General features: G+C 40.6%; 1 protein-coding gene across 1 annotated transcript in view; it reads right to left on the bottom strand.

Annotated features, from left to right (window-relative positions):
* The window catches only part of LOC137324915 (adhesion G-protein coupled receptor D2), a 257,856-nt gene that overhangs the window by 47,605 nt on the left and 192,278 nt on the right, over positions 1–17,973 (bottom strand). The gene's annotated exons all lie outside the window — the stretch shown is intronic.

The raw sequence follows: 17,973 nt of genomic DNA, 5'->3' as shown, positions 1-17,973 counted from the left end.
TTATGTACATCATGTTTCAATTCCATTTGACACAAATACCGATGGTTGTCCAAAAAAATAAATCTTGCAATAACAAGAACAGAAAAGGCTACGACTATATTTCTTCAAGAAGAGTTATTGAAAGGGTAAGTAATGTATTATGGGCTAGGCTGGTTATATTAATGCTTGATATTATACTCAACAGTATTTTCTGAGTTCTTATGTGCTTCATATTCTACATAATTTTGAGAAAATAGGTCAGTTGCTTTAACCTGAGAAAACATTGGTTCATATGAAAGCAATGTGCGGTGTAGCACTAGACAATGTTCAATCCAGTAAACAGATTACTATAAATAGAACAATTTTTAATTCCCAAGGCAACTAGGTAAAAGGCAGTTATCAATAAAAATATATAGAGAACCATTGTGTATCCATTCAAAGAGAAAACAGTTATATAAAAAAACAAATATTACAAAGTAAAAAAAATAGATGTTTGAAACAGGGAGCCAAGGTAGAAAAGGGAACATGATTGATTTTTATATGGAGAAATTAGAGGGATGAGCTTTTTGTTGTGTTTTTCAGCTTTAATGCCTTAAAGTTGGGGTACTGTAAAGTTTAATCTGGATATACACGTTTCTTGCATCTTCCCCCACCCCCAACAACCAGAGTACAGGCACACACTTCCCGCTAGAGCACCGAAAATGGGCACATAACTACATTGAAACTATCAGAGATTGGACCCATGGCACTCTTTTCCCATCCCATCTTTCTTCTCATACAAAATAGTCTGTGAGAACTAAAGGAGAGCACCAATCTATATCCACCGTTAGAAGGTTAGAGAAAACAAGAGTGAAACTCCCACTAGACTGCCTGGGAATCAGATGCCCCAATCCACGTACCTGCTAGGCTCTGTAATAACAGTGCTGCCAAATTTGGGTTTTAACAAACAAAAATGAAATGTTCCATTATAAATTTTAAATGGCAAGCACCCTAATAAATAACAGATAATAATCAGCTGTTGATTTTATGTTACATTCATGTAACAGTGAGGCCTTGATAAGCATGCCAGTTATGCAGGCAGGAGATATTTCTAAGCTTACAAAATAGCATAGCAAAGTGGTACTCTAAGCCAGCAACAGGAGGCAGCCAATAAAGTCTAAAATGCAGTTTTCAGTGATAGATGAGGTAGCTGTGCTTTATGATGGCAGGTCTGTTACAAAGAGCTGTAGCTGGTTTCAAGGCAGCCAGAACAGTTTTATTCCATTTTAAATCATGAAAAATCCAGATGAGAAACAACAAAAGCAGTAATTATTGTTTTGGAACACATAAAGAAGTAGAAATTCCTTTGCACACTAACAAATTGGTTACCCCTTTGAGCTGAAATTCCTCTGTTCAGCATTATGGAGAAGTTATTATAAACAGGTTAATGACTTCATTAAAATAATGCACAGAGGAATCTCACCCATAACCATTAACCAATTCATTAGGAACATGCCACAGAGGAATTTATGTTCCCAAGTGCCCACAGCTTGTGTAATGTTTTCAAAATCAGTAAGAACAAGATTACTGTTATATGCTAGTTAATGAACGCCAGATTAATGCTGGATAATTGAAACAGTTTAGATTGAATTTGTTGTATTTTAGGCATCATTGGTGGTTCCTAATAAAAAAAACTGCTCCATGATGGAAGTGGCAGACATCGGTATCTTGGACAAAGATAATGTGGAAGTTCATTTACCTATAGTTAACCAAGTACCTTGATCCTTTCGATAATCAGATGGCGTATAGCCTGATTTTATGATTACTTGAGAAAATTTAAGGCCACCCACCACCTGCAGCCTGACATTCACATGTGGCCTTAATTCCTACCATCCCAAAGAAAGTCTGCAATTTTCAGGTGTTTGGCCAGAGCCACAGGCCAGCGTTTGGGTCCTGGGTGCGGGGAGAGATCGGGGTAGGATGCAGGCAGACATTGGAAACAGCACAAGAACATTAGGAACAGGAGTAGGCTATTCAGCCCCTCGAGCCTGTTCAATTAGATCATGACTGATCTGCACCTCAATCCATTTATCCACCTTTGCTCCCTATGCCTTGCTGCCCATGAAGGGGATTGGGGGTCTAATCCTTTAGCCCCATATCTGCCTCCTCTCCTACCTCTCTCCCCACCCCTTCCTTCCCATTACCTCTCACCCTTTGTATACTCTCTGTCCCACCCTCATCTCCTTTCCACTTCCATCAGCCTGATCTGATAGCCAGTTTCCCTGCACTTAAGCTGGGAAACTGAGAGTTTCCTTTTTAATGTGGTTATTGTTCTATAAAACCCCCTTAATCCTCCTCCCTCTCTTGGTTCATGGTCACCTCTTCTCCCCCTTAGCCCCTTCTCCTTTCCCCCCTACCAGGTTAGTGCTGGGAAACCAGTGAAGATCATGCAGCAGACACAGGGCGGTCGGAGAGTCTGACAGCAGCAAGGACAGGCAGGCTGGGGACCAAAGAGCATGCAGCAGAACAAGGGCCAGGAGACCCACTAGCTGTGGCGGCAGCAGGAAGCTCCCATGGCAGTGAGGACGAGCAAGCCAGAGACCCAGGTAAGGGTGGGGGAGGGTGGGGGAGGGTGGGGAGGGAGGGGGGGAGGGTGGGAGGAGGGGGGGAGGGAGGGGGGGAGGGTGGGGGGAGGGAGGGGGGGAGGGTGGGGGGAGGAGGGGGGGAGGGTGGGGGGAGGAGGGGGGGAGGGTGGGGGAGGGTGGGGGGAGGAGGGGGGGAGGGGATGGCAGAAAATAAAAATTTAAATTTAAATAAAAGTTAAAACTTAAATAATTTTTTTTTTTAAATTACCTGCAGGGAACCCAGGAGGCCCAGAGAAGTTAAAAATAAATGTAAAATTTAAAGAAATCTTACCCATAGAGCAGTCCAGAAAAATGGACTTTGTAAACTGAACTTAGAGTAGCAGCAGCGTCACCTAGTACTGGGAGGACTGAAAGGCAAGTACAATCGAAAGTATACATAACTTACAGTAATGCTCAGACATGACATGGTTGAAAAACATGGCAAATAAATCCTGACACCGAAGTTTACGCTAGATGCAAGATTTTTAATACGTTACTAGTATATTGTAGCTATGCATAACCAATAATCACCAGAGCAACTAGTTGCCATATATGCAAAGCTTCTAAAAGATCAGTAAAACTGAGCATCATGGATATGTAAGCATCAGATTGTCAGGGAAACTGAATGACACTGTTACATAGCTTCTAGAGTACACTGGAGTGAATTGGCTAATTTGGTAACTTCCTTTCCAAAATTCAAATGAGTACTTGCTATCGGACTAAACTCTACTGATGAATGTTTAGGTCTTGTATTTCAGATCTGGATTGATGAAGCTGAGTTTTTTTGATATGGTTTTTGATGGTCAGATCTTCTGTGTTGGACAGTTGAATCAGTCAGGAAGCTATCTAAAGTTCAGCTTCAGCCTACCCAAATGTTATTGAAGCTAAATCTGAACTCTGAATGCTCACCTCCAACCATCACATGACCATGCCTGTGGTCTATTGTGTACACTATTGTTTATTGTTTATTGCTTCTTCTCGCAAATGTCTAAATTCAAACCACAATTAAAATGTGATTCTGAGCAAACAATCACTAAATGATTTTACAAAAAGCATGTGGTTACTTGATCACGTACATTCTTAAAGATGTGAAGGAATTGTGGTAAGTTTTCTGAAATCAATGCGTGAGCAGATGTGATCTGTGAACTTAAAAAAAGGACAGAGGAAATGTTAAAAATCAAAGAAGGGTTTGTTAAATTATATATAATTGCAGCATGAGAAATGTTTTCTGTTGTTTTGGATTTTAATGTTAAAATCCAAGCAGGTTGGTAGTTATTAATATGAATTATTCTACCTTCACAGACTAGAATAACTTTAGTACATTTTCACTTGATGGGCATTGAGCCTTGCTCAAAAGATAAATTGATTGCATGAGCTAATGGTTCAGCAAGAGCATCCATAGCAAATTTGAGTTACATTGTGCTGATCTGATCCAGGCCGTTACCTTTAGAGGCTGAACGGGTTTCAAACTCATTTTCTATGACGGATAGGTCTATTGCTGAAAAATAAAACAACTTTAAAAGATGGTTCAAAAAGACGAAGAGTTGAACTTGGTTTCCAAAGCATAGAGGACTAATAGAAATAAATAAATAATAGAAATTGTTTTACATGTCAGATTATCTCACTATTAATCTCCAGTTATTTCTCATTAAGCAAGACTGCTTTGAGAAGCTTCTAAAAATGGGAAGAACCTGTTCTGAGTTGCTTAGTTATTCTTTACTTTCTGGAAAACAAATGGCTCCGGCCCTGCTTTTTTTCTTAGCGTAGAACATATTGCATATTGGTGTAATAAGTATTTAGAATACCCTTAGTGACTTCCAACCCTTAGGAACCATATATAAAAAGAGATTTGTCTTTTTTCTAAACTAGCTATGTTTGTTTATAAACAGCTTATTACAGAATACTTCTCCACCTATTCCCCTGTGACATGTTTAGTCATATTCTTTATGTGCTTATCAGAATGAAGGATGTCAGTGCATGGAAATAAATATTGTTCCATTTAACATGTGGCGATAGATGTCTACGGCACAGGAGAGGTGCTGCAACGGGTGATCCCAACCTAAGAAGAGGATCCTGTGCTGTATCACGTTGGTATTATTCTGTTCTAATTTGTCAATCCTGGCCTTCTTGGAACTGAGACTGGTGAATCAGGCACTGAAGCTGAAGGGATTTTCTGTTGTCAGTTGTCTACTGAAAGCTTGCTTGACATTACCATTGCTGAGTTGACTGATTTTTTTTAAAAACAGCCAGTAAACAGGCAGAAACATCTTTATTCCTCTTCTCTGAGCTGGATTAAAACAGACCTTGAAAGAGCATTCTTGTAATTTTTTGGTACCCAAGCCTTTATTCTAAATATGTTTTTTTATTAAAATTGGTTTAGGGGAATTGTGAGGCACAGAAAATTAACACACTGCCCTTTCTGGGACCTAGGTTAAAATCTATCAGAAACCATTAGATGACAGTATTGGTTCTGTGATGGCGATAAAAATACTAAGATCAAATGTGTTTGGACCACTTCAGTCCTATTGGACACAAGGAATTTGGTATTAAATTGGCCACCTCACTCAGAAACACCAAATCATTAGCTGGTGCGTGATATGGAAAATCCACTCTAATGGGGGCGTACTTCTGATGTTGCAGTTAAGCCACATTACTGAGGTAGGACAAGAATATTGTTCCCTGTTGGTTGTATTTGATCCTGATGCTCAGTGTCAAAAAATGGAAAATGTCACCCACCGTCTCCATACAAAATTCCACCAGAAGGTTTAAAAGATAAAGGGGCCATGTTGTGAAAAGCAGGCGGAAATCTGACAAATCCAATGATCAAAAGTTTGATTTACAAAGGAATTTGTCCTATCGACCTTCTCTGGACATAGGCCTACAACTGGTCACAAAGTAATTTTAACACCAATGAGTTAAACAGTACATTTGCCATGAAGTACTGCTACTGAGGGTTTCAGTATAGTCATATATTACATTGGATTTTATCTGAAGCATATTTTGTTTGCTTTAATGAACAGAGATAGCTATTTGTTTGGCCTAAAGCAAGATTAAAGGTGATTAAAGGCAACTCTAGTTTGAAGCCTGAAGAGGGTTCAAATATAAACATCAGGCTCCAAACAATGCACATTTAATATTCAGAACCTTCCTCAATATCTAGTTCCTGGGATTCTTTTTTTGTCATATTAAGTGGAGGATTTTCATTTGCATGACTAGCAGTTAACTGCTTTTCAACGACTGCTGAGAGCCTTTTGTCACTATTGGAGGTTTGTCAGAATCTACCTGCTCCAAGAGTGAAATATAAGTTTTTTTTTTAATACTCAGCAGATCAGAGGATAATTAGTAACATACAAAATCTTTTTATTTGAATTAAATCACTGAGAAAAAAGAAACCCTCCTGTGTTTACTGCTCTAATTTCTTGTGCATGTTCCTGCAGTACTTGACAGGGACTGAGGTAGAAATTGACTGACAGCTTCCCATCAGCACCCAGGAAGAAGAAGATTGCCAGGCTTCAGAAGCACTTACTAACTGAGCCTTTGGTTCACAAAAGCCAAGCAGCTGCATCCCACCCTCCCACCCCCCACCTGCCCCCCCCCCACCATTTTCCTGAACCTCCGGTCTCCATGGAGGTGTAGGCAAGGATTAAAGGTGAGGGATGTAAGTGTGGGCTTTCTTCTGCCAGGTAGAAATAGCTTCAAAAACATTTATGGTAGGCATCTAAAAGGGGCAGTACTTTGCATAAAAAGTTCTTCTCTGTCCACACTGCCCCCGATACATATAATCTAGCTTTGCTCTCCAATAAGAAAAACAAAAAAGTCACATCATTATTTAGGAATGTGACATTAACTCTGTCTAATACATTAATGAGACCGCATGTAGATTATTGCATTCAATAGAGAAAACACACTGATTAGAAGAACACAGAGGAAAGTAATGAGGGTCAGTCTGCAGCCGGACTTAAGAGTGCTGTACTATAGAAATAGACTAAAAGAAATAACTCTTCAGCTAAATAGAGAGTTAGGAGAGATATGACTCGTGTTTCCAAAATAGTATGGGATGTTTTCAAAGAAACAGCTAGTAACTTATGCAAAATTAATACAGACTGAAAAGAAACATTTAAAAATTAATAAGCCAGCAGCTGAATGATAGCTTAGAAATAATAACTCCTTCTCATACAGTTAATAACTAATGGAATAAGCTGCCACCTAGTGCCACCTGTGTCTATCTAAAGGGAACTAAACAGATGTTTGTTGCAGGATATAAAAGATTAAATCCAGGGCAGTAGTTTTCAAGCGGAGGTCTTTTCGCCCAAGGAGGTTGATAGGAGCCTCACAATGTCAGAACATGAAAGATAGACTTCTGTCAGTGCGCCTGTAATTTTGACATCACCACAATGTTTCTGTTGCCAGTGCTAATAAAAGGCATCTTCTGCAGTGGTAGTACTTTCAAGCTTGGTTCACCGACACTGCCTTTCAGACGGTTTAGTACAAGGTGACCCCGGGACTCCAGCAATTTTTTTTTAAGGAGATTCCCATCATGTAGGGAAGTTTATGAACCACTGATTTGGTGGTGATCGAAGGGGTGGTTGAAGTAAATAGAGGATAAGAACAGATGGTGGCTAACACCAGTGCCACTTCACCAAATGGCTGAATGATCCTTCCTTGTTCTTAGGTCCTTGTAAGTTGCTTGGGTTTTGGAAGCTTCCTTTAACTTCTACAAAAGTCTGGCAAAACCAACTCAATTATATTGTATTGCACGTTCAGTTTAGAGTGAGTATATTTTGTCTTGCAATTGCATTGAAAATCTTAAAATCGTTAAGCTATCATCCAAAGCATGACTGAATGGTACTATTATAATTGAGTAGCTGGGTCTTTGCTATGAGAGTGAAAGAACATCACTAATGCACTATTTATTATTTATTTAGCATACACAGACTAGCCGTATAATTCCAGCCATCTTAGAGCATTGTCGTCATTAGCACGCAAAATGCATAGGCCACTAGACAGTTTAATTAGTGGGCCTGATTCGGATTTCTCCACAAGTATATTTGTTGTCATTGCGAAGGCCCCATCAGTGAAGGTTTGAGGTGTAATGTCCCTGTCTATTTCGAAAGCGATTGAGAAGCGCCCAACTACGACGTGGCCAGTTTAATGCTGGTTGACTGTCTGTAGGGTCGGAGATGATATGGTGATTTTATAGGAGTATCTGCTGTCCACTCTTCACACCAGCGAGTTGGTATGGAAAAGTCAAAGGAATCGGGAAAGGTTAACCATATTGGGTGCCTCGAAGAGTGCAGTTAGAACGAATTAGAGTGAATAGACAACATGATTCTGTCACTAAGTCTATTCACCAATTTTGCTATTGCATCTGAACATTAAAGATGTGGAGGAGCGATGTTGCCACAGGAGGGGAGTAGGAAGCAATGTGCCTGACAGAAGTCACATAGTAGCACGCGGTTGAGTATTCACCAACTTAGTGTCTGGTGAGCGAGCCCAAAGAGAAGCACAATATTCCGCAACTAAATAGCAGAGTGCGAGAGCAGATGAGGGTAAAGCAGATGAGGGTAAAGTAGAGGCATTTGCTCCGCAGGCAGAGCCAGCAAGTTTGACGATTACGTTATTTCAGGTTTTGACTTTCTCAGCAGTTTTCACTAGATATTTATTGTTGGTTAGTGAATGATCAAGGATGTCATCAAGTAAACAGGGTGAGCATTATGTTTAAGAAGTTGACCAATTCGGATGATAGTGAGTTCAGGAGGGGCACTAGAATTATGCAAGTGAAAGATGGAGAACACAGACTTTGTGGTACCTGGTTAAAGAAGCCATATCAGGCAATACTCTGCCATAAATTTCATGTCATTAGCGAGTGTGGGTTTCCCGGTGGAAAAGTCACTGACTTGAGTAGCAAAGGCATCGCCATCAGCATCGATGAATTTCTGCGATCTGGTCACAGGCAGGTTGTTTATGTACCTATTAAAAACGAGTGGTACTAGAACTGATCCCTCCACGAACTGTTGTGGTCAGCCACGTGCACTCTGAAACGTCAGCCTCGTGGCGGTAATTCAACCAAGAAGGTGGTCCAAAACGGCAGGACTCTTGATATTTCAACCAGGAGACTAGTATGTCATAAGCTGCTGTTAATCAAGGAAGACAACACCAGCCTCAAGATTTTTCCGAAAGCCATTTTTAATGAAGGTGGTTAGGGCGAATACATGGTCACAAGTGCTGTGACCATGGCAAACACCAGCTTGGTCTGAGCTCAGCGCAGCATCGACTGTTAGAGAAATACGCTGGAGAACCAGTCCCTCAAGCATCTTATAGCAAACACTCAGGAGGGAGATTTGTCAGGAGCTAGCTACTAACTGTGGGTCCTTAAGTAGGCCTGGCTTGGCGCCCTACAGCTGCAATTCCGCCTTCAAAGCCGACACGAGAGAAGGAAAGTGAGAGCCAACTACAAGCTTATGCATCAAGTTTCTTCAAAAATTCAAGGTATACATTGTCGTAGCCAGCTGCATTTATCAGCTTTCATGCATCATCATTATCTTGCTATAAGATGCTTGAGGGACTTGTTCTCCAGTGTATTTCTCTAATAGTCGATGCTGCACTGAGCTCAGACCAAGCTGGAGTTTGCCATGGTCACAGCACTTGGACATTAAGTGTTAATTCATTGAAGTGAATTGATGCAATGGCACTTGCAAAGAAATAACATCCTGAAGTTTAAAAATAATTATAATTGCGATTCTCGTATATTTCTGGGTATAGAGTTAGGTGGTCTTTGAGGATCTAAAGTGGTGTACAAAATATAACTGAATTTGGGTGAATGACCACACGACTATCAGGTGCCCCTTTGCTTCAAATGATTCAACTGGGCAAAATCCAGTCTAAAAGCAGAAGTAACAGTAAATTAGTCCACACCCTGGATAAACACAGTGCATTCAAAGTGATGATACATCCTGCAGCAGTGACATTATAGCTCCTGCTCACACAAGGGAAGAGGAGTTAGTCTGAACAGACTTGATTTGCACCTTGTTTATTATTATGTCCTTGATCCATAATCCATTATGTATTTGCTTCCCAGTTTGTGGAAAAACACCATTTATACTGCAGGCCTGCTCAATAAACCAAGACTCAGCAAAACGTAGCACACACGGAACCCTGCTGCTGTCCTAACTGCTGTCGTCCTGCCCATAAATTTTTCCTACCAGCTCTGTTGGTTCCAGCAACAGCAAATTAAAAGGTAAATAAAGCAGACAAAATTTGCTTTTAAAATATCTGCAACAACACATGTGCACAATGTGTGCCTACTCAGCAAGAGTGCACGAGCATAGGCAGATTTAACAAAGAAAGAAAATTGGCTTGATTTGCTTTTTAAGTGATGGTGGCAGGCCTACAGAGTTCATCTAAAATTCTTTATCAGGAGAGTAAACCAACAAGAGTGGTAGAGATTATACAGCAGACTTCATACTGACAGGACAGTATCTGTTTCCAAGTGGTCCTGGTAGATAGGTCCAATTCCTGGGGTGCATCTGCAGCCAAATAGCCCTGGTAGATAAATCCAACTTATGGGATGGATCTGTATCTGAATGGTCCTGGTAGGTAGGTCCTGATAGATGACCCCAACTTCCACGGTAGATCTGTATTATAGGAACATAGGAACAGGAGTAGGCCATTCAGCCCCTCGTACCTGCTCCGCCATTTGATAAGATCATGGCTGATCTGTGATCTAACTCCATATACCTGCCTTTGGCCCATATCCCTTAATACCTTTGGTTGCCAAAAAGCTATCTATCTCACATTTAAATTTAGCAATTGAGCGAGTATCAATTGCCATTTGCAGAAGAGAGTTCCAAACTTCTACAACCCTTTGTGTGTAGAAATGTTTTCTAATCTCGCTCCTGAAAGGTCTGGCTCTAATTTTTAGACTGTGCCCCCTACTCCTAAAATCCCCAACCAGCAGAAATAGTTTCTCTCTATCCACCCTATCCGTTCCCCTTAATATCTTATAAACTTCGATCAGATCACCCCTTAACCTTCAAAACTCTAGAGAATACAACCCCATGGTTAAGCCTAGCCTCTGAGGCACATCTTGTTGACCTGGCTGCTAATTTAACTACAGACACTTCGTTTATTGTTTGTAATAATAAAAAGAAGTCCAGATCCCAGAGAACATTTGTAACTATAAACAAGGTACAAGATTCAGCCTCTTCACTTCAGTTGTCGCTCTGTTTAAAGGATCACCATTTTCACCAAAATATGTTTGACAAACTTTTTTTCATTTGCCTACAAACAGAAGAAGTGATGATGTAAGTGATTTCAAAACTCATCACTGTGTCACTGGTGCATGACGCCATAATGTTGAAAATCTTGGCTTGTCAATCTCATGTCGCCCTCCAGAAAAAGGCTTGCTACATTTTCACATAGTGCATTTTAATGGCACAGAATATGCAAGACGATAAAAGCTAAAGTACCTTTGGTAGATGTACACTTATAAACATATGTGGATGCAGAATAAAATCTGCACAGGAGTCATGCAACATTTTGTACGGGAGAAAAATTGTATTTTTACAGCTATTGTACACGACCAATACACTGGTTATACAAACAATATCAGCGCCTTAATCTGGGCTCCATATTCAAAGCTGTAACGTCAGATTTAGCAGAGGCACTCTGACAATACTGCTGGGTTTCAGTGAGACACCACCACGGCCAAAATGTCATTTTTATTATTTTGCTCACGCACATATAGCAATTCTGTGTTCATACTGGCTTCGGAACAACGGAATATTAGACATGATGTTATAGGATGGTTAATCTGTCAACAAATCAAATCAGACTGTCAGTTTATATCAGATTGCCCTCATATTAGTCCCAGCGTGTAACCTACTCCTAGGACTGATTTGTAACATAGAAACTGCACTATTTTTACTGTCAGCATGAGATTAGATTTTGTACAGTGTCAGGCCTGCTTTGATCATTAATTGACAATCCAAATCAGGTATGAATTGCTTGATAAGTATATACCAGTTGCTTTATCAAGAACACAATGTTGTCCTGATTTCAAATACCAGTCATCTGTCATTGTTGCCTGCTCTCCAATACTGGTTTCCTCCAGTTCTAAGTATACAACGTACAATACTTACAGGGATGACAAAGAGACATACACTATTAGTACAAATTAAGTGTACAAATTATTACTTTTACCATAAATATTATTCTATATAGTATATAATATTCTAATGTAATTTTGTAATCTCTTAACTGACTGAGCATCATAAAATTTAAATGGCTTCCAAATGTCAGTGCACGAAGGCTGGATTTTCCTCCCATTGACAATAAATGGGTGGAAATCCAGTACTAACTTCCTCCGTCTGTAATGATAATTGCTCAAACACTAATATAGTTTATAAAAGCCTTGAGTCCATTACTGTCATCAGCACAAAGAATCGGAATTTCCCTCAAGCTTGTTTTAAGGGCTTTCGGCTTAAGGTCAGAGGAATGACAGACAGGGTATTTCTCACTGTGGCACAGACTAAAAAAAGATCTAATCCATGTCTTTCAGTTCATGGTGTTTCATGCAGGCCTGAAAAATGAATAACTTTGGATGAGCCACTTAATTAGTGTCAGAATGATCAACTCAGGCCCTTATATTGTTGGGCTTAGTAAATTAATGCTTATTGCAGGTGTTTATAAGACACTTGTGCAGGAATTAAGATTCGAACAGTTTACTTAGATAATAAATTAGCCCATTCTCGATGATTCTCTGGGGCGAAAATATGCAGCTGAGGGCAGCCTTGTCAGGATGTTTAATTCCACACAGGCAAAACAGGAAACTAAACATCTTGATATTGGATTGACAGTCTGGCCTGAAATTGCCAAACTGAAAAAAGAAAAAGGACAATGCCTGGACCACATAAAGTGGCAGCTATACCACTCAAAATCACAAGTACCTGGGTCCCAATTTTCCCCTTGTGGGATCAAAGTCAGCAGAAGCACAAAAACATCGACAAGTTTGCAAAAGTACTATTTCTTCTCGTCACTTGTGATGAAATCTGATTACTCAAATGGTAACCAAATCGTATCGAACCACAATGGTTCTTCTTCACCAAACTATTTGGGTATTGACCAGGAGGACGTGTTGCCCTTGATGACTAAACGATTAAGTGCAGTGCCTCCTGGTTAATTCAAATAATATCGATCAAAATTTTGAAAACCTTGTTTTCCTGACTGCTGTAGGATCGTAAGACCATATTTTTGAGCCCTATTTCTTGTACTGCTTGTTAAACAAATCGATCCCACTTAAGGCAGGCCTTATTTAGATCCCATCCGCCATCAAAGATGAGCCACAAGCAGGGGAAAGACATTTGATCATGATGACTGTGGGACTTAACTGAAATGTGCAGAATCAAGTGTGGAATTTCATTTTGCACTCTAAATGCAGTGTTTACTTTTAAGAAAGAACCACATTTGGCATGGGAAGATGCTTTCTAGAATGGTGGTACTGCCATTTTTAATATATTATGATATGTTGTTAGCATTGAAGTCCTACAACTAAGGTGGATTTCATAGCTGGGGAGAAACCCTTTAGTATCTGCATTAGCTAGAATCATTGTTTGTCCACACACAAAAGTGGACAGGTCACGTATCACATGGATAATCAGCATTCTGGAGTCAGTGTCCATATTAACAGACCAAAATCAATACCGATCACAGCTCCATCTTCATGGCTCCTATCTAATGCTGCTGCTGGTCCAGGGAATGGAAGTCTGCTATATACTGTGTGCGGGGATACTCACCGCAACATCGTCATCAAACCAGCGGACAAAGGAGGAGCCATAGTCATACAGAACAGAACAGACTATTGCAAAGAAGCATACCGACAACTGGACAACCAGGAACACTACAGACGGTTACCCGCAGATCCGACCAAAGAACACACCCACCAGCTCAACAAACTGATCAAGACCTTCGATCCAGACCTTCAAAGCATCCTACGCACTCTCATCCCACGTGATCCCCGCGTGGGAAACTTCTACTGCCTCCCAAAGATACACAAAGCCAACACACCCGGACGTCCCATCGTATCAGGCAACGGAACCCTGTGTGAGAACCTCTCTGGATACATCGAGGGCATCCTGAAACCCATCGTACAGGGAACCCCCAGCTTCTGTCGCGACACTACAGACTTCCTACAAAAACTCAGTACCCACGGACCAGTTGAACCAGGAACACTTCTCACCACGATGGACGTCTCGGCACTATACACCAGTATCCCCCACGATGACGGCATCGCTGCGACAGCATCAATACTCAACACCAACAACAGCCAATCTCCGGAAGCCATCCTACAACTCATCCGCTTCATCCTGGATCACAATGTCTTCACCTTCGATAACCAGTTCTTTACCCAAACACACGGAACAGCCATGGGGACCAAATTCGCACCCCAATACGCCAACATTTTCATGCACAAGTTCGAGCAGGACTTCTTCACTGCACAAGACCTCCAACCAACACTATACACCAGATACATCGACGACATTTTCTTTCTATGGACCCACGGCAAGGAATCACTAAAGAGACTACACGATAACATCAACAAGTTCCATCCCACCATCAAGCTCACCATGGACTACTCCTCAGAATCAGTTTCTTTCTTGGACACACGAATCTCAGTCCTAAATGACCGACCCCTTATCTTGAGACTATGACTCCTAGTTCTAGACTCGCCAGCCAGGGGAAACAGCCTCTCAGCATCTACCCTGTCAACCCTCTAAGAATTTTATACATTTCAATGAGATCGCCTCTCATTCTTCTAAACTCCAGAGAATATAGGCCCATTCTATTCAATTTCTCCTCATAGGACAACCCTCTCATCCCAAGAAATGGGGGAAAATCCCTGCAACTTTTGCAGAATTAACTGCCATACAAATGACGAAATGTTAGGTACACCTGCAGCCTAAGGTATGACAATTCAGAGGCTTACTACACTTTCAGAGTAACTGCATATCAGGGCTCTCTTGAGTCTGTGCCAGCTATTTTTTGAAGCTGTTGGTCAGCCTTTGCTAGTTTTCTAGATTGGCGTGTATGCAAAGAGTGTTTATTCCCAGCATAAAAAGGGAAAATTGGGCCCCTGCTGTTTGAGCTGTGCATTATAAATATTGCATTGTTAATGTGTATAGCTATGCATTTACCCTGGTACTGGATGTTTGTTCTTGATTAAAATCCTACTAACAGAAATGTGCTGAGCTGACTCAGCAGCAGTGAATTAATAAACAAAAGACTTATTGGCATTGCTGTCTAGTTTTGATAGATAACAATAAACACGCTCACTGAAACCTGCACCAGAATTAGCTGGCACTTTGTATCATCTTTATCCCACAATTTTGAAACATAAACTGCATTTCTCAACTATTAAAACTACATCTCTATAATTAAAAATCTTGCACGCATCCATTGCGTTGCCAAATTCAAAAGGCATCACATCTGAAAGTGTGTCCTCGAATGCATTGTACCTTAAAGGGGTCACACTTCAGGGCATCATCCCTTCAAAGTGCCACACACCCCAGGACCAAAACTGGGATTGATTTAAATAAATACTTTTCTATTAACTTGCCAATCAAATTGCTTTTTAATTTTTCTTCTTCAATCAGATGAACGACTGTTAGAAATAATGGAGATGAAAATCCGGGTGGATGCCACATCCTGGCATAAGTTCGCAGGGTCAGGGGAGGTCCCCTGATTTCATTGCCGCTAGGGGCACATCTAGTATGCCTGCCCTCCAAAGAGGCCACAAATTGCAGCTTAAGTGTGCCAGGCATTGGCATTGACCACCACTGCCCCCCCCCCCCCACCCCAACCCCTTTTTTGTTGTGATGGGATGACCTATCATTCATTAAAGAAAAATTACCTGTTATTCTCTCCATGGCTATAGGCCACAATCCCAGCCTGGACCCACAGGTGGTTCCCACTACCACCATGCGCTGGATCAGTACCCCCGAGCCTATCCTACATCAGGTTCCTGTGAGAGGTAGGGTCACGGGAACTCCTGGAGCCACAGTCCTTTACTGTGTCTATAACCTTGTTTAGAGCAGGGGAAGTTCCACTCTCAACATGGTCCATGAGAACTTCAGCAGTAGGCTGCGGCCTGGCGTATCTGTGTCCTGGCAAAATTTGTGGCCTTTCCAATGCACACCTGCTGCAGTTATGGCTGGAGTGCACTGGAAGCATTGAGGATTTCAGCACCAATATTTACAATATAATAAGCACATAAATATATCATTACCTATATAAAGAATCAGTGTTTACCCATAAGATTGATTATTTAATGTTAGAAAGGCCTACTAGAACCTTTCCCCACTTAAAACCTGACCTTTAGTCTTTATCCTCTGTTGGGAATTTCACTCAGCTGCTCTTAACAAATTCTGTGTGCGTGTGAGAAAGAGGTTTTCCTCTGTTCTTGTGAAACTTCAATATCCAGAGTTCACCACAAGAAGCCACATCGCATGCTGACTAGATAGAATAGGACTGGAGGGTTCCAGTGAGAGATACAGTATGGGAATTGTAGCTTTCACCCTGTTCCAATAAGCGAATTCTACAACGGCAAACAACAGCTGTGATACACAAGTGGTGAAAAAAATCAAAGTTTTTCAATATTTTATACAGTTTAAGAAATTAAATTAAAATTCTGAGTTGATGGCATTAATTGGCATGGGTTCCTTTTTTGGGGAGGGGGGACGCTGAGGGGATGAATGTTTGTGCAGGCTCAGAGGGAGGTGTTTATGAGGTGTTTCGATGCTGACCTCAAACATTATATAGCCAGAGTCAGCCAGGCCCAGACTAAGGTCTGGATGTCCACCTGTTCAGGCGCTGGTCATTGGGGATTTAACATTGAGAAGAGTCTACACCAACAACAGCTTTCTCAAGAACTACAAATCCACCATAGGAAGTAAGGAGGAGAAAAAATATCTTTTATAATCATTAAATAACTAAGAATAAGGAAGTTCTTGAGAGAGAAAGGAAATATAAGTAAACAACATTATTGTCATCTTAAGCAAATACTATAAATCCACCTTGGAAGGTAGAACAAAAATATATATTTTTTATAACATAAAAAACTGAGAATAAGAGTTTTTGGGAAAAAAGGACAAACAATATTGCTTTAATCTTAAGTGAATGACGGTAAAATGAGTAAAAATGATGTTACAATTATTATAGCAGAGGAAAGTACAAGGCTATGGGGAGAAAGCAGGGTAGTGGGATTAGTTTTGGATTGCTATAGCAAAGAGCCGGCAGAAACACATGGGCCGAACGGCCTCCTTTTGTGCTGTAGACTTGTAAGGTTCTATAACTGTTTATTTTGGTATTAGTGCATCATACAATATTTTCACCTCAAATCAGTGATGTGATATTTTGCTTCAATGAATTCAGTGATAAGTGAACCGCCATCACATTAAGGCTGCAGCAGGGTCCCAGTAAAACCTTACCCCAGGTCCTGGTCTCCCCTGGGACAGACACCATGGGACAATCCACTAGTGACTAAAGACAGTTTCAACTTCCAAAAAGTCCGACACAGATAGTTTCAAATTCCCTTTGCCCATCCCACAAAAAGAAATTCAGAATACTCACACAATGATAGAATTATGGAAGAGAGAGATTTCAATCCAATCCGTTTTGAATTTTAAAATGGGTTACTGCTTTAATATTTGTAACCCTCCACTCTGCTTACACTGGGTCTATAATACTGGCTGTTAGTCATAAATCCGAGTGCACTGCAATGATGTAATCATTGCCTCCACTCGTAAGTCACCAACATCCAATCAGTTGTCACCTATTGCCAACAGGCAATTCTACAGATCTGATAGTGACCATCCTCACAGAAACCATCATTTATTATAACGTCAAACTTGAACAGAACTGAAATCACTTTTTCCCTGGGACCATCTAATCGTGTTGGTACTGTTAATTTGTGCAATACCAATTGTGAGGGATATCCAGGTTTAACAAACCAATACATGGGGCTTGCAGCACTTGTAACCACAGCAATTATATTGTAAAGGTTGAAATCATGAAAGAAAGTGTCAGTTCAATGAAAAGAGTATGTAAAAATATTATTTAACATTAAAAATGCTCTGCAGTCAAGTTTTCTCCTGAATATTATTTAAGGAGGAAAAAAATACAGAAGTACATAAAACATGAAGGATATAATTTAGAGGCTGTTGAAAAATTAACCATATTATGATATAGTGACAATGGAATCTTGAAGGACTCGATAGTGTAGTGGGGTTCAGGATCTTGCTTCAGTTTCCTGTGGTCATACATCATAGTCCCAGGGCTCATGCTCCGTTCATGATGGAATTCTGGCCAGTTTTCTGCGTACGTGTGTGTGTGTGTG

The sequence above is a fragment of the Heptranchias perlo genome, chromosome 9 (assembly GCF_035084215.1).
Source record: "Heptranchias perlo isolate sHepPer1 chromosome 9, sHepPer1.hap1, whole genome shotgun sequence".
NCBI classification, from domain to species: domain Eukaryota; kingdom Metazoa; phylum Chordata; class Chondrichthyes; order Hexanchiformes; family Hexanchidae; genus Heptranchias; species Heptranchias perlo.
Note: the sequence above shows the minus strand (reverse complement) of the source record. Positions and strands in the feature narration are given on the sequence as shown.